The following is a 24,066-nucleotide window of genomic DNA, read 5'->3' on the forward strand; positions in this document are numbered from 1 at the left end:
TTTGTTCATTTTTTTTTCATCTCATAAGAACACTTGATTTGACGATATTTTTTTATCAAATCAAATCATTAAAAAAAAGCCACAACAAATTTTTTAAATGCAACAAAGTTGATCACATTAATAATACAAAATGTAATCTTTACGCGACTATTAAGTAAATCGTTTCTGTTTTCATGTCATAATAAACAAACAAAATAACTATTTTTCTTAGATGAAAACATTTAAAAAGGAAGTGCTATGGTAAGGTTTTTTTTTTTTAAATACAAAGAATGAAACTCTTTAATAAAACAAGGATGAAACTTTTACAGCTGCGACGACATACTTTTTTTTTACTGTAACAAAGCTTATAATATTAATAACACCAACATCTAGTTTTTAACATTTAAAAAAAATGAAAACAAACTCACACAGACACAGAAAAAACACACATGCACACACAAAATAAACACACAAACGCATACGGGCAGAAACACACAAACGCACATGCACCAGCACAACCAAACTTATGCACACATGCACCAACAAAGTCGCGCACACTCATGCACCCACACACACCCACGCATACGCACACACTTCAAAAATAGTAAGAACTAGACAGTTTAAAGGCTATAAAATCACACATAAGGAGATTTTGAAGTACATGAAATGTCAATTTACGATTATGATTAAATGTTAGAGTCAAGCATTAGAGTTTACTGTGTAAAGAAAAAACAAAGAAAATAGCATTGTTGAGTGTCTAGTAAGGAGAATCGAAGTAGGAAGCGTGGGTATGTTTGCTAGTATATATGATATTATGCTGAGTTAAACAAAGTTAAGAGGGAAATATAACAGAATACCGAGGTTTTATGTATAAAATAAAAAGAAACTGGAATCTTAGGAAGATCTTTATCATTCCAGTAATTATTGGAGCAGCTACACTCATGAAAAAATTTCAATTGCACTTAGAAGGATGGTCAGAATCTTAAAAAGATCTCTCGGTTGAAATATATGAGATAGCGGGATGCACGCACACACACACGGACTCACACATGCACACACGCTGCACAAAGACAGACACACGTACACACAATAAAACACATGGTGGCCATCTTGTTATGTGCGTTTGCGCAGTTTCTCGGGGTTGCATTTGCGCGTTTGCATGTACCAAGATGGCCACCAGCGATAACATAAGAAATGACATTGCTTAATATCCGGAAAACTACTTATTTGCAGAAAATTTAAATGCGATATTCGTTTTCAGCATACCCTATACCTATAAAATTAATTATTTTGAATGTTAAGGTGAAAACAAGGTAAAAAATTTCTCTTATTTCTTTGAGTACATAGTTGAATTTTCAGTAAAACAACAGAATAGAAATGACGAAAATTACCATCAACTGGTGAATATATAGTTTTTGCTTATCAGCATTCTTGGTATCCTGGTACTGTGAAAGCTACATCAAGGATTCATGTAGAGTATGATTTATGGTTGCATCTCAGAAAATAGGGGTATATTTTGGGCCAGATAGATTTACAAAATTGAAAATTGGACTGATTCCAAAATGCATAAGTTCTGGTTGGCTATGGAAATTTCTATCTTTTACAGAAATTCAAAATTTATATGAAAAATTTTCTTCAATGTATTTCTGAGATTAACTCATATCTACTCATTTTTTTTTGGGGGGGGGGGAGTAGTAAATACCGGTTATGAATGCTCTTTAGGCATTCAATGGCTACACCCCAGATTAAGCTCTCCTTTGGTGAGAAGACTCTCAATAAAGCTATATTTAAATATTACTATAATACTTAGTTTTGTTCATGAATAGACACCCACTGTACCATGTGCCAGTTTTTAAAAAATTGAAATTTGTACATCTTAATTTATAATTCATGGCTTATGGTAAAGAGATACATCATATTTGACTGCATAATCAGAAAAAGCACACAATTTTACATAAGAGTGCCAAGTTTCATGAGAATTGCTTGAAAAAATAAATAAATGGTGGCGAAATTACCAAATTTCTTGTAATTTAGCCAACATTTTTTAAAGAAAAATAAACATTAATTTTTGCACTTAAAATTCTCATAACTTTTGAACTACTGATGGTATTTGCATAATTCAAACGGTTTTAAGCATCTTTTACATAGCTCTTTTCATGCAAGTTGATAAAATATCAATTATCTAAAAAGAAAAAAATCAACTCGTAATGTTAAGAACTACACACCTGTGGAATTATCTTCTGTTTATCTGCTTCCCAGCTAACTGCAATATAGCTGTTTTCAAGTCCAATGTAAACAAGTTCTTGATGAGCCGTTCCCCTTAAGTAATCCAATTTACCAAATTTACTAATGATTCCTATGATATTGTCCCATTGATTACTGTACACTCTTTAACAAGATCCTTGAGTGACCTCTGGGCCTTGATAAATGGTGACTCTTATGTAAAAAAAAAAAAAAAAAGCATTGAATGTTTTTTTTTATTTATTTTAGTTCAGGTACGCATTTACCAGAAAAGAACAAATTACTATTTTGTTATCCTTCTTACTAAAATAAAATGCGTACTTGTATTGCAGAAGGGAGCGATCGGTAATTAAACCAATCGACCGTACAACTAAAATATTAGACACAAGACAAAGGAAGGCAACAGCAAAGAAGGATGACATTACAGAGATTTCAGTTCAAAAAAAAAAAAGAAGAAACATCCTTTTTTTTATTGACAACCAAAAATGTGAGATCGTCAGGCAAAAAAGTAAAAAAAAAAATTAAAATAAAGTAGATTGTCAGCATCAGATGGACATCAGTGGACACTGGGAGGTAGGTGTCAGCGAACTGCTGAGTTAGACGACAGTGTGCACTGAAATCAGTAACTGGACGTTGGCAGGCTCTAGAGTGTGTAGCCTGACGTCAACCGGCATTGGAAGGGGTAGCTTGACAGCTACCGACACTGGAAAGAGTAATCGGACGTTGACAGGCTCTGGAGTGGTAGCCTGACATCGACTGGCACTGAAGGCTGTAGGAGGCACTGAGGGCTGAAAGGTTGCAGGAGGCACCAAGGGCTGAAAGGTTGCCGGAGGCACCAAAGGCTGCTGGAAGGAGCTGGAGGTGTAGGCAGGCATCTCAGAGCACAGAGTGCAGGCAGTGAAGGTAGTGGAACTTTCACAACGTTAGCCCTGAAACGGGCTGCTTGTGAAAAACTTTTTCAGTAAATTTGTTGAACAAATTTTCTGAGTTTGTTGTGGAAAAACTTTCTGTTTGAAGAATGTGCACATTGACCGAAATAGTAATTAATTTTTACTAAAATAATAACAGGGAAATACATCTTTTTTGGTAAATGCATACCTGAACTAAACAAATTTTTTTTTAAATAAGTGCAGCACTGCAGCATGTTCCATCCTACATAAAAATATTTCACATTTAAATTTAAATTGTTGTTATTTTCTTTACTGTTTCAGTGTTGTGTTATTTTCTTTACTGTTTTAGTGTTGTGTTATTTTCTTTACTATTTTTTTTTTTTTATTGTGGTGTTATTTTCTTTACTGTTTTTTTTATTGTTGTTTTATTTTCTTTACTGTTTTTTATTATTTTTTTTACTGTTTTTATTATTTTTTAAACTGTTTTTTATTGTTGTGTTATTTTCTTTACTGTTTTTTTTACTTTTGTACACCACCTCTGTCCCCCTCCACCGCCCTACCCCTCCAATGTAAACAGAATTTTTGTGAAAAATTAAAGTTCTTCTGCTCGGTGTGTCGGCGCGTTACTTACGGTAAAACGGTAAATTAAACTGCAGAAGCACATCTTAAATGTACAAGTTTTATAATTGAATATCCCCCCCCTGCAAAAAAATAAAAAAACGAAAAATAAAAATGTTGTTGTAAATCGCTCGTGAAAACTTAATTTTTTTAGATCAATTAAAAAGCATCAAAAACTACGTAACACAGAAAAATGACCCATATTTTGTTGTTTTTGAAAACTTTCTTGTTATTTCAAATGTCTGCTTAAAAATTCTCCCGTGATGTGACAAGTCACCTTACTACGCGCGTCCATGCGCGAACGCATCATGTAAGAATAGCATAAACAATGGCGGTGAGTTGGCACAAAATAGTGCGATGGTTCAGGGGTTAATACCGTGCAAACGGCCCCGAAAATCTATAAAAAAAAAACAAATTTTATTGGTTGGTGTTCTGTTGTAGTTAAAGTAAACATTTACCTTTCCTTTTTTTTCTTTTCTTTTTTTCTTTTTTACAGCGGAAAAAACACATTTTCATGAGAGCGCGTTGAAGTCAGCCATTATGGAATTTATTGAACACGCCACGGGGAGATAACTCCAGTTAAAACGTCGAAAAAACTACTTGATGAAATTAAGTGATTTTTTTTTTTTCGGAGAACTTCGTTCCATAACGGATACGTACAATTTAAACCTTTTTCGATAACTTCATTTTTTAATGTCTTGGTTAAACTGTACAAGTACCCTTCTCTTAATTCGTTTTATTTAAGAATCAAAATCTACGATTTTTAGCGATTCTACTACTAAACTGTATTGAACACGAGGCTTATTTTTGACCTCTCAATTTTGATTTGAGTCGTTCCCCTTTTTTATTTTATCGAATTTAATCATGGCTGACGAAAACACTACGACTCGGTTAGTCGTAAAATTTGATTTGCTTGAATAAAAGAAAACTACTTGATTAAATTACGTTATTTTTTGGAATCTTCCATATTAATTGCGTGACTGGTACGTCATACAGACATTTCTGTATTTTCTTTACTCTTAATTGCCGCGTAGTAATCTGAATAAGTACCACATAATCTTAACCTAATTAATTTTCGTTTTATAACAATTTGGTTAAATTAATAATTTAATGACCAAATAATACCTGATTATTGCAGTATTGTTTAGTCATTAAATTATTAATTGAACCAAATTGTTATAAAACTAAAACTTTAATGGCAGCCATCTAAGTTGAAAAGTTCAAGATTACCCAACATTTAACGGAATTTAGCGAATTAAAAGAAGTAATAGTTGTTACACAGTATCCCTATTTACTTGTCTCCCCACGAAGGCAATGTTTGTTAGACAGACACAATGTCGATTTGTAAATTTGGATCAAATCCAGATCCCCGCCCCGCAAAAAAAATGTACTCTAGATTGGCATAGAAATAAAAATTGTCTCAATGTAAAATGTAGTTTCAGAACCGATACTACATTTTGATCGCAGCCAAAAAAGGTGATTTAGTGTCCGCAAAAAATAGTATCATATTTTTTTACATTAAAAGTAAGGGTTTGTATTACTGTACACATAGATTCGAAAAAGTTGTAAAAAAACAAATATATAACAAATAAATGTTATCAAAGGCAAGATAAGTTATTTTTCTACCAAACTGGATATAATTTTCGTGTTTTCATTTAATGTAACATGTTTATTCAACTCGAAAAGCATAGTGTTTACCGATGTATTGGAAAATTCAAAATGGCGCCTGATTCTCTCTTTAACACGGTAAATTCGGGAAAAGATGTTATAAATAATAAACTAGACAATATCTTGTTAGAAATTCGCTCAATATATGTTACCGTGACATAAGTTGACATATATTCGGTGGTTTTTTAATAGTATTTTGTCTAGTTTATTATTTATAACACCTTTTCCCAAACTTACCGTGTTAAAGAAAGAGTCGGGCGCCATTTTGAATTTTCCAATACATCGGTAAACACTGAATGTTTTTAGAGCTGAATAAACATGTTACATTGAATAAAAACACAAAAAATATATCCAATTTGGTAGAAAAGTAACTTATCTTGCCTTTGATAACATTTATTTGTTATATATTTGTTTTTTGAAAACTTTTTCGAATCTATATGTACAGTAATACAAACCGAAATTGAATTTGATTAATTTCGTAATGATGTTGATGTGGGGGAGGGAGGGAATGATGAATTTTAGAATGAGTACAAAAAAAAATTGCTCACTACAGACCCCGATAAATAGCGACCACGCAAGCTGCAAAAACTCCATGACTGCTGAAAACGAAGGGGTTGCACCGTCCTAAGTCTTTTTCAGCTCTTTAGCGGGCCGCGCTATGGTTGAAATGTCAGAGTTGAAGTCACACATCAGCAACAACTGGTACTTTTAGTTGGTGAAGATTATTGCAGTTACAAAGTTCGTTTTATGAGTGTGAGAGAGAGAGAGAGAGAGAGAGAGAGAGAGAGAGAGAGACAGACAGACAGACGGGGGGGATGGCGGGAAGGGGAAGAGACGCAATTGTCTTATTGTTTCCTTATCATAACTGAAAATATTTAGGACTCAAGAGAGCACAAACTTGCGCCAATACTTTCATTTTCAGTGTTTGTATATAATAACCCCTTCATGAAAAAAAAAATAAAAACCAGACTTAGGTGCTTAAGACAGTCGATGGATAGATTTTTTTAAAAATATGTCGTTAGAAGCAAAAACATAATTACGTACTTAATTTTCATGTCGAAAATAGTACTATATTGTAGGGTGCAGAAGTTTAAGCAAAATTAAACCTCCTTGCCCCAAACAAAATAATAATAAAAAAAAGAATGAAACAAAATGACACCCCCTTCTGATTTAAAATGCACTGCATTATTTTTTAACAAAAACAACAATGTGAATAAACAAAGGTCCGATCAGTGAAAGTTCTTTCGAAGTCATTATGATTAAAATGTTAGATGAAAGTCCTTCATGGAATCAAGGAGTTTAGAAGGTTAAAGTCCTGTGTGAAAATAATGAGATTATTTTAACGTTTGTGTTTTATCTGGCGAAGTTCGCCTTACTTAAAAGTCCCATGAGGAAGGTAATTCGTTAGGAAAGTAATTCGGTGTTATTAATTAAAAAATGTGCGGAGTGGATGCGTGTGTGCATAAGTGATTTTTGAGTGTCCGAGTGGCGTGTGTAATCATGGTGTTGACGGCGTCGGCAGCGACGATGTTGTGAAAACGAGAGGCATGTTCTCGTGTGTCGTCGAAACGACTGGAATGAATGAAATGAATTGAATTCACTGAACTGAATTCTCCCTAGAAGACTGTTTGATGCGTTTTTATACATTTTGGGCCGGCTCCCAAAACAAGATTGCTACTGCTGATATTTTGTTTTTTGGAAAAGCGTTAAAAAGACAATCTTCTGAATTTTTTCATTGGTCACTTGTGTCACATGATACTGTTGCCAGAAATATGTTTATTTTACTTTTGTTGTTGTGCGAAAAATGTGTGGGCGTATTTGAAATTGTGCTGTTGCTGGAAGAACTTATTTTTGTGCAAAATGCGCAGGGAAATTGAAATGAATAAAGGTTTGTTTATTTGCGCGCGAACGTGTGTGTGTGTGTGTGTGTGTGTGTGTGTGTGTGTGTGTGTGTGTGTGTGTGCACAATATCCAAAAATTCCGAAAATTCATTGAGTAGAAAGTTATTGATAGTTAAAAGTAATTTTTATGGAAAATTGGGTAAAATTGCATTTTTAGATGTTATAAAGTAGACAGTAAGAATTTACACACAGGGGTCATAACTCGGAATGAGTAGTACTTGTTCATGGCTGTAATATTTGTTGTCTATAATGATAGAGAACGAGCATTGGTCAAAGCCTGTGTGGAACACTAACCATGATTTCATCTATGGCATGAACATGTCACAACACACGAAGATGAAGATAGCGATAGACTCTAATTTACTGTGAAAAATTCTACAATTATAAGCAAACCCCTCATTGGCTGATTTGGCCACCCATTGTTTTTGTTTAGACCAATCAAATTGCTTGATGTTCTAACAGCCAGCGATGAGCTTGGCAGGCTTTTGAATGCCTTTTCTTTTTACACACAGTTTCACTAAAACAGACGAACTAGAAGGATGGAACTCAACACTCTCTGGATATGAGGCAATTGGGCGCCTCTAACTTTTCATCTCCATGAGACTTTATTTTAAAGCCTATTAGGCTAATTTATTATTATATATGTCTCCCAGAGACTTTTTTAAGGTCATAATCATCGACCTGTCATTAATGACTTTGCCTTCAAATGAACATTAATCATGAACTTCTGTAATGCTGACTCAAGTCGAGAATTGTTTCATCAGAAGGCATCATATTAACCCCTTCAATGGCTGTAATTAATCTGATCTTCAAACAGTACTGTACCCGAATACCAGTTCTTGATGAAGATAAAAGAACTATTACCTTTCGAGGTTGTTACCAGCTCCATTCAGAGGCAAATTAGGCATTTCCTTTTTTGTAACAAAGAACAAATAAAATTTTAGTCGAATTTTAGAGGTATGCTTTGTTGTAATTATGTTAATTTTTTGCCATCGTCCTGGAGCCAAAAAATATGAGATAAAATATCTCACATTATTAAAAACACAATAGCAGTTGTTCTACTTGATGAATTTCCATAATTTTGGGATATATTACTATTTTCGACATGACAATTAAGTACGTAATATTGTTTTTGCTTAAAACGACATATTTAAAAATTCAATCTGTCAACTTTATCTTAACAAGCACCTCGACTAACTTCCATTTCTTTTGCATAAATTATTTAGAGTGAAATTGGTTTCGGTATTACTCTCAAACTGTTTATTTTTACTTAAACCATGTGTTGTATTTTTTGTTTTTGTTTTAGTTTTGTTTGTTTTTTTGTTATTATTATCATTATTATTATTATTATTATTATTATTATTATTATTATTATTATTATTATTATTGTTTTTATTATTATTTTATTATTGTTTTTATTATTGTTTTTATTATTGTTGTAACCTAAAATTCATATTATTATTATTATTATTATTATTATTATTATTATTGTAACCTAAAATTCACCAATCCCATATATGGAGAATGTCAAATCAAAATATTGAAAATAACGATGTGAATGAGGCTGGAACATCTTGCGAAGATGTCACGTCCGGCAGATGTCCCACTGCCTAGCAGGGTGTGTCCTGTCATCATCATACAACTGTTCAAAATTCTGAGAATGTTGATGGATGTAGGGGCAGTGAGAATTAGCAGAGAGAGTCCCAAAACACGGAATGGAGTTGGAACAGGAAATGTCAAAAAACCATAGACGGATGGGGAAAGAAGAGTATTTTGGGAATGCTTTGTAAGAAGTGGAAGTACCAAATCTGGTGGATATATCCGAAAAGTGAAGGAAGAGTGGAAATCTAGAGGAGGAGCTAGGAGTGTGGCAAGTTTGGTATCTCAATGAAAACAGATTAAAAATAACAACCTACTTTCAGTGATTGCAAGGGAAGAAATTGAACAGATGGTTAGGAATGAAATGAATAGCGAAAGTAAAATTGATGAAACTAGCTCTGATGAAAGAACTGAAAGAGTGGAAGTGCAGAAGGGAAATGTAAGCAATGATGTGAGGCGAGCAACTGAAGCGGAATGGAATACTATGGTTAGGGGAAGTGACAAGGATTTAAGGCAGACAAGATCAATGACTCTGAGAAGGGAGCAGATGTATGGAGAAGTAGTGATGAAGTTCAAGCTTTGACTTTTGTAGAAAAAGAAGTACTTCAGAAGTTAAGAGAGATGTTTGTTGGAGACAAGATCATAGATATTCCAAGCATGAAGCGTAGTGATAGGCGGAAGGTGAAAATAGTTCAAGGCATAATTCACAACATCATAAGTAAGAACATATCAATTACGGAATGTAACAGGCTTCTATATGCAGTGTCATACATTTTTGCGAATCGTCTTTGCTTAATACAGAAGAAAAAGAAGGAAACAAAGGATAGAAGGCCATACTGGCAGAGGCAGCTTGAAGAAAGAATTAAACGGTGGTGGAAAGACATTGGTAGAATCAAAGAAATAAGAGGAATTAAACTAGAACAAAAAGACAAGCTTGAAAGGAGGTATAGATTGCTGGAAAAGGGGGCGATGACAGTTCTAACAATGTTTAAAGAGAAGGTCCACACTAAACTGGTGGTATGAAAATTAGGAACTTTGTTGGAAAAAACGTTGCATTTTGGCAGAAAAAACTTTTCTGGAACAATCAGTCCCAGCTGTATAAAGAATTAAATGGTAGTAAACAGGTGGGAAATAACAACACTCCAAATGCAGATGATGCCAAAAAGTTCTAGAGTGAGATTTGGTCTGTTGAAGGGCAATATAATGCAAAGCCTCACTGGTTGGGTGAGGTTAGAGCAAGGCTATCAAGAATGCAGCAGATGGAGAACGTTGAGATAACCATTGATGACGTACAGGCTGGCATACGAAGGATGACAAACTGGAAGGCACCTGGTCCAGATGGAGTAATGGGCTTCTGGTTCAAATAGTTCCAATGCCTTTATTCACATATAGCTGCTGCCCTGCAAAAGCTCGTAGAGTCAGGAGATGTCCCTGATTGGCTTGTTAAGGGAAGGACGACACTGATTTGGAAGGATCCTGCAAAGGGAACAGCTGCCAGCAATTACAGACCGATTACATGTCTACCACTAATGTGGGAGCTGTTAACCAGAATCTTTGCAGACAAAGTGTATGGACATCTTGTGAGTAATGGTGTTTTGCCTGATGAACAGAAAGGATGCCGGAAAGGCTCGAGGGGTTCCAAGGAGCAACTAATGATTTATAAGGCAGTAATGCAGGATGCAAAGAGGAAGAAGAATCTGAGTGTAGCATGGATCGATTACAGAAAGGCTTATGACATGGTTCCTCATTCATGGATACGTGAAATATTATTGATGATGAAGGTTGATGGGAATGTGATAGGGCTTTTGGAGACAAGTATGGCTCAATGGAAAACGGTGCTGACAGCAAACAGAGAGGTGTTGGGGCAGGTTGGCATTAAACGTGGAATATTCCAAGGAGATTTGTTATCTCCACTTCTTTTTGTAATGATAATGATGCCACGTAGCATCCTCTTGAAGAGAGATAAGTTGGGGTATTACTTTGGATCTGGTGGCAGACGCCTTAGCCATCTACTGTTTATGGATGATTAGAAAATATTCGATAGAAATGAAAAGGAAATGGAGAGACTGGTAGACTCATAGGGACATACTTGGAGTACATCGGGATGGAGTTTGGGATTAGTAAATGTGCGGTGCTGGTGATAAGAAAGAGAGTAAAGGTTCATTCGAATGGAATAGTGCTACCAAATGGAGAAATTATGAAAGAAATAGAAGGAGTATCTTATAAGCGTGAAACTAATTGCAAAATCGAAATTGCATGGAGGAGGCATGGGCAGTCAGTGTTTTGAGATATAGTGCGGGAATTTTAGAATGGTCTGACAAGGAGTTGCATGCCATGGATATCAAAACAAGAAAAGTTTTAGCAATGTTTGGTATATTCCACATTAGAAGTAGCATAGTGAGGCTATATCAAGAGAGGATTGAAAAGTGTAAAAGATTGTGTTAGAACTGAGGACATGTTGTTGAAGGAGGATGTGGTTAGAAGTGAGGAGTGGATGCTCAAGGTTGTGGCCAATGAAGTGGAGGTATGCGAGACCAAGGCTGAGTATGTGAAATGTATGGACAGAGAAAGGGCAGAGGAACTAGCTAGGAAGAAAATGCATGATATAGCAGAAATGGCTGATGAAAGATGATGGCAATGGCTTAAAGCTGGGTATCTGGCTAAGAGTACTGAAGGTTTTGTTTGTGCAGCAGAAGAGCAGGCATTAGGAACACGATTGTTCAAAAGAGTGGTTCTAGGAGGGGAAGCTGCTGCAGAATGCCAGATTTGTGGTAAGGCCTCAGAATCAATTGCACACCTTGCAGCAGGGTGTGGCAGATTGGCCCAGAGAGAGTACCGCATAAAATATGATCGCATTAGACTCTGGATATATTGGGAGGTCTGTAAGAATGTTGGGGTGAAGTGTATTGAAAAGTGGTTTTGAGGAGATGCTTGATGAAGTGAGAACAAGTGAGGATGGCAATGTAGAGGTATGGTGGGATAAAAGCGTCAAAACGAACAAGCAATTGGAACATAATCGTCCAGATTTGGTCATCATTGACAAGGTCTAAAAAAACTGGCAAATTGTAGCCTTCTCAGTACCCTGGGACAGGAACCTGAGAGAAAAGGAAAACAAAAAGTGGAGCAATTATGCTCCATTGGCCTTGGAGATAAGGCATATACATGGGGTTAAAACACAAATAATCCCGGTCATAGTTGGTATGCTAGGAGTAGTATGAAGTCGTCTGGAAAGACAATTGAAAAAACTACAAATCCCCAATGTTTTAGGCGGCCTTTAGCTATTGTAGGTACCACCAACACCCTTAGGAAAACCCTTGATCTTTGAAGCTCCTGGTCTGAGCCGGGATTGAGGGAAATCCTCTGGAAATGAATTTCATCTCTTTTCGGGGAGACGTTGATAAGCGAAATCAAAATTATTATGTATGTATATCGTATATATAACAATAATGATAATAGGAACTTAAGCATCTTGATCAAAAGATGAGGAAACTAATGACCTTGCACAATGCACTAAACTCAAAACATGATTCTGATCGACTCCATGTGAAAAGGAACAAAGGAGGAAAAGAACTGATATGTATAGAAAATTGTGTGGAAGATATAAAAAATACATAACTTGGAACACAGATGGCTGATTACCACAGCAAGAGACTTCATCAAAATGAAGAATACAGGAAATAGCGAAACCAGAAAAAAAAATGAATGAAGAGAATCAGCTACATGGATGGTTGATAACGATGACAAGAAGAGAATCATGAAAACATCTGAACATGGCTAAGAAAATGAGGACACTCAAAAAGAGAAACGAAATTGCTACTGACATCTTCACAGGATAATTCAATTAGAATTAAAGCTAAAATAGATAAAACTCAGGAAAACGGTAAATATAAGCTCTGTGAACAAAGAGACAAAACAGTAGACCACATAATAAGTGAATGCAGCAAACTAGTCTCCAAAGAATATAAGAACCAACATGACTGTGTAGGTAAAGCAGTACATTGGGAACTCTGCAAATGAATACACTTTGAATATGCAGACAAATGGTACAGTGTGGAATGATTAAATTGTTGCCCTAGAAAAGACGACATGATTCCATTTCCATTTGATGAAAACCAAGTTTTCTTTTTTCGTTAAAGACCATCTACTAGTTGGTCAGTTGTGTACAAATCTCAAGAGCAATAGAAACCTTCTATCATGTATGAAAATGACACAATGTTCAACAAGCAAAATCATAGATGCGTCGCTGTACAATTCAACAGGACCATTTCCAGCACCCTCAAAATGCAAATCCAGATGGTTCAATGCTTGAGGGAACAGCTCATTGCATTGGACAAGCCTTTCCGGCCATGGTTATGGTTTTTAGTGTGGTTTCAAGTGAGGGCAACATCATCCCACCTCACATCTTCAAAATCGGCTGGAAATTCAACCCCAAAGTGTATCTGGATGTGCTGAAGAGTGTGGTGATCCCCTGCTGCAATCAGGTGGCAAGACCAAAGAGACCCAGGCTTGGCTTCAGAAGGAGTGCTGCAACTTTGTACCCTTCTCTTACTAGCATCCTCCTCCTCCAACCTGAACCCGCTGGACTACTTCATTTGGTCATATGTCGAGACCATCACCAACATGACCTCCTACAACACCAAAGCCAGCCTAATCACTGCTGAGTATTTGCTAAGCTCCTACCAGTGCTTGTGGAAAATGGATGCTCCCAGTTTTAGACCTGTATCGAGGTGGTGATTGAGGCTGAAGGTGTCTACATTGAATAGATGTCAACACTACTACAAAATCAAGTTACCTGAATTGATTTTTTTCAATAAAAGAAAGAAAATAAAGCTGTAGTATTGTTTTCTTTAGGGTGATAATTTTATCATTCCACTGTGTACAAGCACAAATCGGAGACAGTTCTAGAAAAACAAAAAAACACAAAATCCTCTAGGAGACATGGTGGAGTATGAACAGATAAAATTCATCCAAGTAAGGAGATCGGATGTCATGATAATTAACAAGGAAGAAAAACAAAAATGCCCAATCATAGATTTTGCAGTCTTGGTAAATCTTTGGGTAAAGATAGAAGTGACAGCAAAACAAAAGAAATACACGAAATTTCACAGAGAATTGAACGGAATATGAAACATGAAGAGGATTAACATAATACCAATAAGTGTAGGAGTACTAGGAACAATCCTGAAAAACCTACAAAAAAGACTAGGATAAATTGCAATTAAAAGGAAGGCTGAGACTATACAGCAGACAGTAATGATGAAAAGAGCTAAAATCTTAATGAAAACCCTTGAATGCAGAAACTAATCCACATACACTACATATGCTGGTCAACAACATGGAATCTGCAATGAAAGTAAAACAAAATGGTTGAAGGATCATCACATATAGCAAAGGAAATCGAAACTGCAAGAAATCTTAAAAACTGTGTTCCCTAAAGAAAAAGAAAAAAAAAGAGCATCAGCTTCTGCTCATAGAACACAAAATAATCATGAAGGGTCAAAGAGGATGAAAGGAATAAGAAGGGAAAGCACTAACCAGACCTCCACTGGATGAAAAAACTCTTGTCTATTTCATTGACTTTGCCAACGCATTTGATTCTGTCGACCATGAAACTCTTTGGCAAATTTTGCAGGCAAACGGTGTTCTGCCCAAACTCATTAATCTACTACCTCTTCATTTGCACAAAAGTTTTTCAACATTCAGCTTGGAGTCTGTCTGGAATGTGTTGGATTATCTTCCAGTGTCATTGACAAACTTTTCCAGTGTCATTAGCAAATTTTTCCAGTGTCATTGACAAACTTTTCCAGTATCATTGGCAAATTTTTCCAGTGTCATCATAATTTTCTAAGAATTAAGAAATAGTAAATGAAATTCATTGCTATATGATACTTCAAGCATATATTAAGTTGAGTTTACGATATATTGTAAGTAAGAATTGTTAAATATTATTACCAGGAACAAAAACATTGAAAATAAATTAAATCTACTCTTACTTGTTAGGTATTTATTACCTAATTTATCATCTACAGAAATCATACATTTATGTAAAATACCGTTTTTTTTTTATTTATTCATTGAATCAGTCTCATTGCAGTTTCTATTTTCATCGATTGAGCTCTCGGACACTGCCATTGTATTCCGTAAGCGATCACGAAAATCTGCAATTTCTTGGTTCTGTAGCTTCTTTATGATTATATCTCTTCGGAGTAACATTGCTTGCAAAACATAGTTGTCACTAAAGTAAGAACTTTTTTCTAGAAATTTTATAACCGTCTCCATAAACTTTTCTGCATCATCCCATGATATTGCTTCATCAGAGTGTTCTTGGTTATTTACATTAGGGTCAAGAGAATGGGAGCTGTTGCTATTTTCATCACCATTACTGCCTTCAGGATATTGATCAGTAGTTTCCTCATCTTGTTGCACCCACATTTCAACATCATTTGCATTAAGAACAGCGTGGTTTTGTTTCAAGAATTTTTTCTAGACCAGATGTATTCTCTGATTCTTTCAGTTCAGAAGCCTTTGGCGCTGGGCATAATTTACCCCATGCTTTTGTTAATGTGCTTGTTCGAACTTGATTCCATGCACTTGCGAGAGAAAATATGGCATCTTTGATAGTAAAATGGCGCTGAAAATCGCTTATACTCACGGTACTATTTATCATATTCATCATGAAATCATTTCTGTAGAAACATTTTAAGTTCCAAATAATCCCTTAATCCATAGGTTGAATGAGAGAAGTCACATTAGGTGGTAAGTAGCACACAAAAATATTCCCGCAAGATGACACTAGTTCTGACTCAGGAGGATGTGCTCTACAATTGTCCAACAGAAGCAAGCACTTTGAATCAGGTTTACCTAATTTAAGAAAACGCCTCTGGATAACTGGCACAAATTCTTGCAAAAACCATTTTTTAAACAACTGTTGATTCATCCATCCATTTCGTGAAGAATAATAGGATACTGACAAAGGCAAAACTCCTTTCAATGCTCGGGGACACTTTGATTTGCCGATGATAAGAAGCTTAAGTTTATGAGTTCCAGAAGCATTAGCGCATACCATCACTGTTAGTCTTTCTTTATTTAATTTGAATCCTTTTATTTTCTGCTCCTCGGATCCAGCTAATACTTTTGTGGGTAAGCACTTCCAATTTACGCCACTTTCATCAGCATTGTAAACATACTCTGGTGTTAAACCATAATCGGCAATTATCGTCTTGAATTTGTCACAATAACTTGATGCTGTGTGTGTATCAGCAGACCGTTGTTCGCCTGACATTGTTAATTGTCTTAAACCATGTCTACTCTTAAAGTTTCTAAGCCAGCTTTCACTGAATTTCATATCTTCTGCGATATTCAACTCTTCCTTAAGAGATTTTGCTTTAGCAATTAACATGGGCCCAGATATTGCTACACCTTCATTCCGTTTTGCTACAAACCACTCATGCAATATTCGATCGAATCCAACTTGCTTTTGTCTGCGAAGAGTCTTTTTTTTGACATATCTTTTATTTGAAGAGAAAGGAGCAGCCTTCAATATTTCCTCCTTTTTCTTTTTGATGTAAAACTGTGTACTTCTTCCAATCTTATAATCTCTCAATATAAAGCTATTTTCAACTCCAGCATCTAATTTTTCTATAATTTGACGTTTTACGAGTAAAGTAAATGTCACTTGTTTTCTTTTAGATTTTCAAGCCATTGTGATGGTTGTTTTACACTATTTTAAATATAGCAATCTGAAAAAAAAATTACAGTTAGTGTAAATTAATTATCAATAGCTAATCTACATTAATTACATAGTGCCAATATTAACATTTCTGTACAATATCTGACTAAACCATGTAAACAGTTTTACTGCAACTCTGCATCAAATATGCTAATATTATTTCAATGACGAGACAGTTCAAGTTTAGAGAAAGTTCAGGTTTAGAAGAAGTTCAAATGAGAGGAAGTCCAAATGAGAGGAAGTTCAACTTTAGAAGAAGTTCAAATTAAAGGAGTTTTATTGTATTTATTACCAAAATAATCATATATACATATATATACACAGTGTAATCACCTAAATAAATGAACAAATCATTACTTATGTACTTGCATTTGTAGTCATTTTGGCATTCATCCTGGAATGATTGGGCCATCTCTATTCAGAGAATTTGCCAAATCCCAAATGAATGCTGAGCAAGTATGTCGCTTCACTACAGATAATAGTGTTAGCTAATCATGGTCTAAGCAATGAACCTCAAGAGGTAAGGGCCCAGGATCAGCTCTGTATCCTGTTTTACTATTCTGAGCCAGATTTTCAGCTAGTCTTTGTGTTGTGTTTTTTTTTTTTAATCCTAAAGAGGAGCTGGTTCAATGACTTTGTGCTTGAAATCATCTGGACGACTGAATCAGCAAACACCCCTTGAGAGGATAGTTTGTTAAAGAAAGGATATGTTGCAGCAAGAATGAACAGCAGCATTTGAGATGAGAATTTAATGCAGCCAGCGAACATGAAGGATGTGACACAAGCAGGAGTGATCAAATATCTCCAGCTTTGACAGTGATCAAACATCTTTAGCTTTGACAGTGATCAAACATCTCTAGCTTATATGATTAGCCAGGTTTAACAACCATACAGTAGAATGGTGGAGATAAGAGTTTGACAGATATGGATTATAGTGTCAAGCTTGATTTCGGGTCTGGATCAAAGCAAGATGATGCAATTGTTGATATCTTTCTCTCCTTGACCTGTTGCAAAGATGATAGTATAACCCGTCCACATTGTGACCATGTAGATAGGCCGTGTCAGAGATTGAACGTGGCAGTTATATAGTTTGTATGACTGTGACAGTTGCCAAATAGTTCACAAAAATAGAAAAATCTGAAAAGTCTTCTTTTCGAGTTTGCAAGTCACAAACAGAAGAAAGAAAGAAAAAAAACTTGTTGGGTTCAGAATTTTTGTCATAGATTGGAAGACATCTTTCTCACATCCCCACTGTGCTCCAATGAAGGAAGTATTTTGCTGAAATGAATGCCAATCACATTCCAATTTGGCAAAAGAAAAACAACGATGACATCCAAGTTCAATCTACAAATATATATTTAGCAAATAAAATGATAAATGAAGCCTTATAGAGGAAAAATAAAACACAAAATAAATTAATGTAGAATCTATTCACTGAAATTTGTTCGCACATGTTGGGATTGTTCTTTCTTTCTTTCTTTCTTTTTCTAGTCCCCTATTCATGCGTTACCTTGAGCTCTAGCTGTTGTCGACTTAGTTCTGTTGAAAAAGAGAAAAAGGTGTTTTCTGCATTACTGGATTGTCAGTTTAAGACAGCATGGCTGAGCATGGGGTGTCACTTACACAAATCCCCACGAGAATAGTGAAATTTCTGTTTAAAATCGCTCTGCACACCTTTTTATATCCGGGATGGTGGGTGGTTAGGTGAATTCCCCAACCAATCAACTGTCCCCATGTTGCCCCATCGCTAGACATGATTGGTTCCCCATTCTACCATGAAATAAATAAAATTAAGAGAAAAAATTCCTGTTGTCTCACTAATAACACCAGGTATGACTTGCCATAAGCCAAATCGTAATGCTACAATTGAACCAAGATATTTGAAATGATCAACCAAGATATTTAGGGAGATTAGTCGTTTTTGTTTGGAAGGAAACTAACAATCAGGAGCTTTATCTTTTTAGTAGAAGCCATAAAACTGTATCTTGTCTATTGCAAATTAGATGTTAGCAAAACTTTCACTCGGTATGGCAATATCATCAAGATTTGACAGTTGGAAATCATGGCCCACTATGACATTGGAAAAGTTTGTCAACGGCACTGGAAAAGTTTTCCAATGACGTGACAGATCGATTTTTCTGCTCCATCATCAAGCATGCTTTGAATCGATCTGTCACGTCTACCATTTGAAAAGGGAATTTTTCCCGAAATTATTATGGATATTGTCACAGACATAACAAATAAGACATTTATATTTAATACAACTGAATAAATATATGTAAATATAAACATATATGTATGTACTTATTGATTTGTAAATAACCACTTGTTTTCGTCTTCTTCCAACAGCACCGACTATATCCCATTCCTCGCATTGTGATAGCCTTCTAATTCTCTACTATCAAAAAGTAACTATTTTCCTTTACATTTTAAATATTTTTCAGATACATCTGCCTTACTTAAAAAAATGTTAGTTTTATTTTTGATGTCTTTAAAAAAAAACCCACCCAATATTTTTGCAGATGAGGAGACTTTGTTTCAAAAATCCAAATGATAAAATTATTATCCAAGACTTATTGTCTATCTCAATAAAAACATAGTTTCCAAAACGATCGTACAATTTATTGATTTTGTTTGTTCTACCTTATGAAACCAATTTAAAATTTTTAATTTTAATTATAAATTATCAATCATCTTACTCTCTCTGTCTCTCTGTCTCTCTGTCTCTCTCTCTCTCTCTCTCTCTATATATATATATATATATATATATATATATGTGTGTGTGTGTGTGTGTGTGTGTGTGTGTGTGTGTGTATCCATCCTGATATCTACTAGTGAATGTATAGCTAATTTAATCAAAGTCCATAAGAATTATAGTAATACTTCCATTAAGTTTAGCAATTAGCTGATGGCTCCAGTCCCACCTCACTTGGCCTAGGGGTTGAATCTCATGGTGCTAGCCACACCGATGAGACACTGAGGCTCTGCTCCAGCGATAGTATCACAACAGTCAGTGTCCATTGTATTAGACACTTTATATCATAAACAAAACATTCATCATAAATACAGGAAAAAAATTAAACAATTTTTTTAATCTTGAAGTTTACTGGTTAATCTTAAAAATCAAAAGATTAAAATAAAACAGAACAAACACAAAACAACAAAAACAGTTCAAATGCAGATTTGGAGAGGGACTTTTTTGAATTGATGATCTTAATGTTTATCTTTCTGAAGTTTTAGATGAGGTAATTTGTCTATGGATTATTCAGACTATTGCTCTCATCTTGGATATTATTCTCACTACGTTTGATTGGTTCAACCTCCAACCTTTTTTCGGGTGCGTTTTGTCACGTTCAGGAATCTTTATGTCGAACGAACTCTGTACAGAATTTCAAATGGACCCTTAATTTAATCCATGGAGGTAAATTTTTCTCGTTCTGGCAGCGATAATCAGGTAGAAGTCTTAAATAATTATGATTATATTCTCAGTATTGTCTGTAGTGAGGGTTGAACTGTCAACCTCTAGAAGTCTGTCACTTGACACTTTATCCATTGTGCCACAAGTTTGACTTCAACCTGGTCATGGCTGGTGAAATGAGAAAACTCTACAAGATTAAATAAAGGGTACCATTCAAAATTCTATACAAATTCTTGAGTTTGACAAAATGTACCTGAAGAAGGTCGGAGTTTGCATTGGCCACAGAGTTATAAGAATAGCATCCAAGATTAGAAGTGTAGTCTGAATAATCTAAATAATCCAGTGTTATGTTTTAGTTTTACAATGAGTTTTGCTATTTTACTTGACTATTTCAATTTCGTATAAAATGAACATTCAGTTATTGACTATTTAGTGTATGTGTGGGGACTAGTAAATAAAAGTGCACTCTCAACCGGATGTTAACTCATTGACTGTCAAATACAAAATGGTTAAAACAGTCAGTGTGCAGCCAGGCTCTGTGCATTCTTCCAATCAAAAAGAAAAATAGTTCTAAAATTAATTTTTAACCAATAAAAAGTTTAAGCACCCAAAATAATAAGATGGACAATGACCAGGTGGATATAAAACATCATGGATAAGAAATCATTCATGCATTCATTTCAAACAATAGTTTAATGATTATTTATATTTTATTAGTTACGAAAAATAATTTACAAATTCTCCATTTTGTGTTAAAAAAAGCTCTAATTTATGTTATTATAATTTTCTTAAATCTCTTTTCTTCTATATAGATGTGTAACAACCACCTCCCTCAAATAAAACACGCATTCAAAAATTTCAGAATTTTGGATTTGTTACGAAAAAAAATCTCTAATTTCTAATTTTCTAATATTTATTTTAATTCAATGAATGTGCAACAAAAACTCAGCAACAACAACAACAACAACCACTATTGCTTGTAGTTATTATCATCTATTGCACTCCACTTTGTTACATATTCTTATCCGTTATTGTTATTTTAATTACCGTTGTTAACTGTTTACCATTGTTAACTGTTTACTGTTAATTTTTTTTACATTTTTTTTTTTTGCTATCAATGTTCCCTATTTTTTGATAACGTTTTTTTTTTTTTTTTGGCTAAAGACAAGGAAACAGTGGAGGCTGCACCTCCATCCCCAACAAGTAAAAGATAGACAAAACCACTAAAAATCGCAATCGACATGAAGAAATTTATTGAGAATGCGAAGAAGTACACCTACCTCGTTACCGAGACTGGACTAACTATTGATCTCTCCAGGATAGAGGAGATAAAAAACAATGCTTAATATTATTTGTTGTTGATAAGAAGACCAAGAAAGTTATTCATGCATCGCTGGCTACCATCTACAAGTTGTTAACAACATCCGGTTTCAAACCACAAAGAATAGTCAAATGTGAAATTCACTATTAACGACGGAAGAAGAGTGTACAAAAATCTCATGAATAGAGATAATTTAACAGATTATATCCTTCGTTCCGAGTATGTGGGAATGAGAAGAACTACGGTGTCTGTCTTCAGCGTCCCCTTCCATGTAGACGGCGAGCATATTGGTGCCTTTTTTTCTCAAATACGGAGAATCATCTTGGTGTCATGGGATGAGTACTAAGGGGTCAGGTCTTTCGACCTCCTATTAGATAAGAGTGTCTTTATGAAAATATTATTCTACATGGAGGTAGGGGATGAACGTCTACCTATCATTGTTGTGCGCAGGCGGTTTTTGTGTTGGAATTGTGGGCAGATAGGCCACCTCACAAGTGATTGCCCCATGAGAAAAATGAAGGCTAGAGTTGGTCAACATCTGAGAGTCAACATAGATAAAGCGAAAGTTACACCCCCCAAAAAAGACATCAAGATGAAAAAGTAGGCAGATGAGAGATTGCCCCTGGCAAAAAAAAAAAAAAAACCTTGGCCGCCTGTCGTTCAAACTTCAAAAAGAAGAAGAGATGTTAAAAAATGATCCGGGTAGGGAAAAATATACATAAATATGCATCCTTAAAAATCGGCTCGACAAGGAAAAGAGAACCTCCCCACCCCCAATAAATGCCACAATCCCTCCCTAAAACAACCTCATTCAAACAAGGTCTGCAATCCTCCTCAAAACTGGCAACCTTTCATCAATCCCCAGAATCTCCACTGAAACCTTTATCAACCCCCTTCAAGACCCATTCTCCTCCGAAAGTCATGCCTCCACCTATCTCTTCACCCTTACGCCCTCCAAAAAATGCAAACTAATCCCATTATGTCTGGAAAAAAATTAAATCTCACTCCTTTAACCGACTTCCCTCCTCTTCCCTCTTCCTCTCCTTCTACTCACGCCCTCAACCCACCGCCCGCCCCAAAACTCTCCATCCACATTCCTTGCAAAATCCCTACACAGGAAGCCAAAGCCACAGATAGAGACTCCTCCTGCAACCCTAATTGAAATGGACACAGAAATACCACCTCCTCCTATCCCAATGTCATAAAATCTGTACTATTCAGGGAAAGATATGTGCGCAATAGGTTACCACCAACATTTTAAAAATGCAGATTTGAAAAACTTGGTGGAATTAAAGGAAGTGGCGGGAAGACTTATCAATGACCTACAAAATTTTCCAAATGCTAAAAGAGTACCAACTGTAATAAAAAAGGAGGAGGCAAAAGATCTGTGGCTAATGCTGGAGGATGCAAACAACACATTTGAATCAATCCTTCCTCCAGTCGTATTCAAAGATCCTGATATAAAAAATCTAAAATAAGTTGTGTTAGGCGGGTTTCTGTTAAGTTGCACCCATCCCTTTATAGGATAGCCAAATAATCTATCCTTTGAATGTCGGCGATATCGCACATGAGGGGCTCATTCACACTATGATGAGCACCAGTTCAATCATTAGAGCTGTTGGTATTCTTATGTCAAATATTTTAATTACTGGTTATCAATCCTGAGGCACCACAATGGTTATCACTCTTGCTAGTTTGAATGTCCAAGGAATGAAAAGGTGGGTGACTGTCGTGCATATTTGCTGTGTGAGTGGAGCAAAATTGAATGGTATTTGGACGTGCCTTAGGCAAAGGATATTGATATCCAACAATGAACATGCTAAATAAGACAAGTTTGGTTTTGATCAGTTTTTAAGTTTCTTGTTTTAATTATTTTAAAAGTTTAGAACCTAGTTTCTCTCACTTTTATTTTGATAATCCTCCTCCCATCCCCATTAGGTGTCAGATCTCCTGACTTGTCAGAGATGCGGGTCCCTTTTCGAATTTTCATAAGAGGTGCTGTTAAATAAAATGGTCGGGCTCGTATCACCTTTTCGTCTGGCAAAATGGTACATCTGTCGCATATTAGTTTAAGAGTGGTCGTTTTACTACACATTTTTTCCCATTGTACATATCATTTTTAATTTTTATATATATTTTTATTTCTCATCACTCCCCTTTGCATATATACTTATATGGGTTTTAAGTAGTGTAGCTATAGTTTGAGTTCTTTTTCGTGAACGATGACGGATGTATATGGTAAAAGATGTGTAGTATGAATGTGGTATTTTGGTGATTATAGAGTGACTGTAGAGACTAGCTAGGTTAGAATAGTAGGGATTTTGACAGTGAAGACTGTCCTTCATGCCCTTCTTTCAGCCATGCGCCAAATCTTTCACTTTTTAAAAATAAGTAATAACAACAAACACAAATTTATTATTGTGAGATTTTCTATTCAGTCCTAAAATTGCATTTTTCTGCCCCTGTTGTGCATTCTCTAAATGTCCAAACTGAAAACTAAAAAAGTTGTTCCTTCGCGGTTGTGCAGTGCACAACTTGTAAAGTTTAAACTTTGAATGCCTTTTCTCATTTTTGTCTTCATCATCATGAAAGTTGATCGATTGTGTGTTTTAATAATCAATTAAATGACCCATAGCAGGTGTCATATATGACAAAACGAGTAAACAGAAAAATGGTTACTTGTTCTGTCTTACACTACGTGG

The 24,066-nt window shown here is 35.3% G+C and overlaps 1 protein-coding gene across 1 annotated transcript in view; it reads right to left on the reverse strand.

The window, feature by feature from the left end:
- Window positions 1-4,232, reverse strand: part of LOC145296807 (serine palmitoyltransferase 1-like) — a 114,338-nt gene extending 110,106 nt beyond the window's left edge. The window contains exon 1 of the mRNA XM_080142891.1: window positions 4,187-4,232. The gene's annotated coding sequence lies outside the window, so the exon portion shown is untranslated. The remainder of the gene's footprint in view (window positions 1-4,186) is intronic.
- Window positions 4,233-24,066: the final 19,834 nt, after the last annotated feature.

This window comes from Euprymna scolopes, chromosome 17, assembly GCF_053919585.1.
Source record: "Euprymna scolopes isolate OS-2025 chromosome 17, ASM5391958v1, whole genome shotgun sequence".
Taxonomy (NCBI): domain Eukaryota; kingdom Metazoa; phylum Mollusca; class Cephalopoda; order Sepiida; family Sepiolidae; genus Euprymna; species Euprymna scolopes.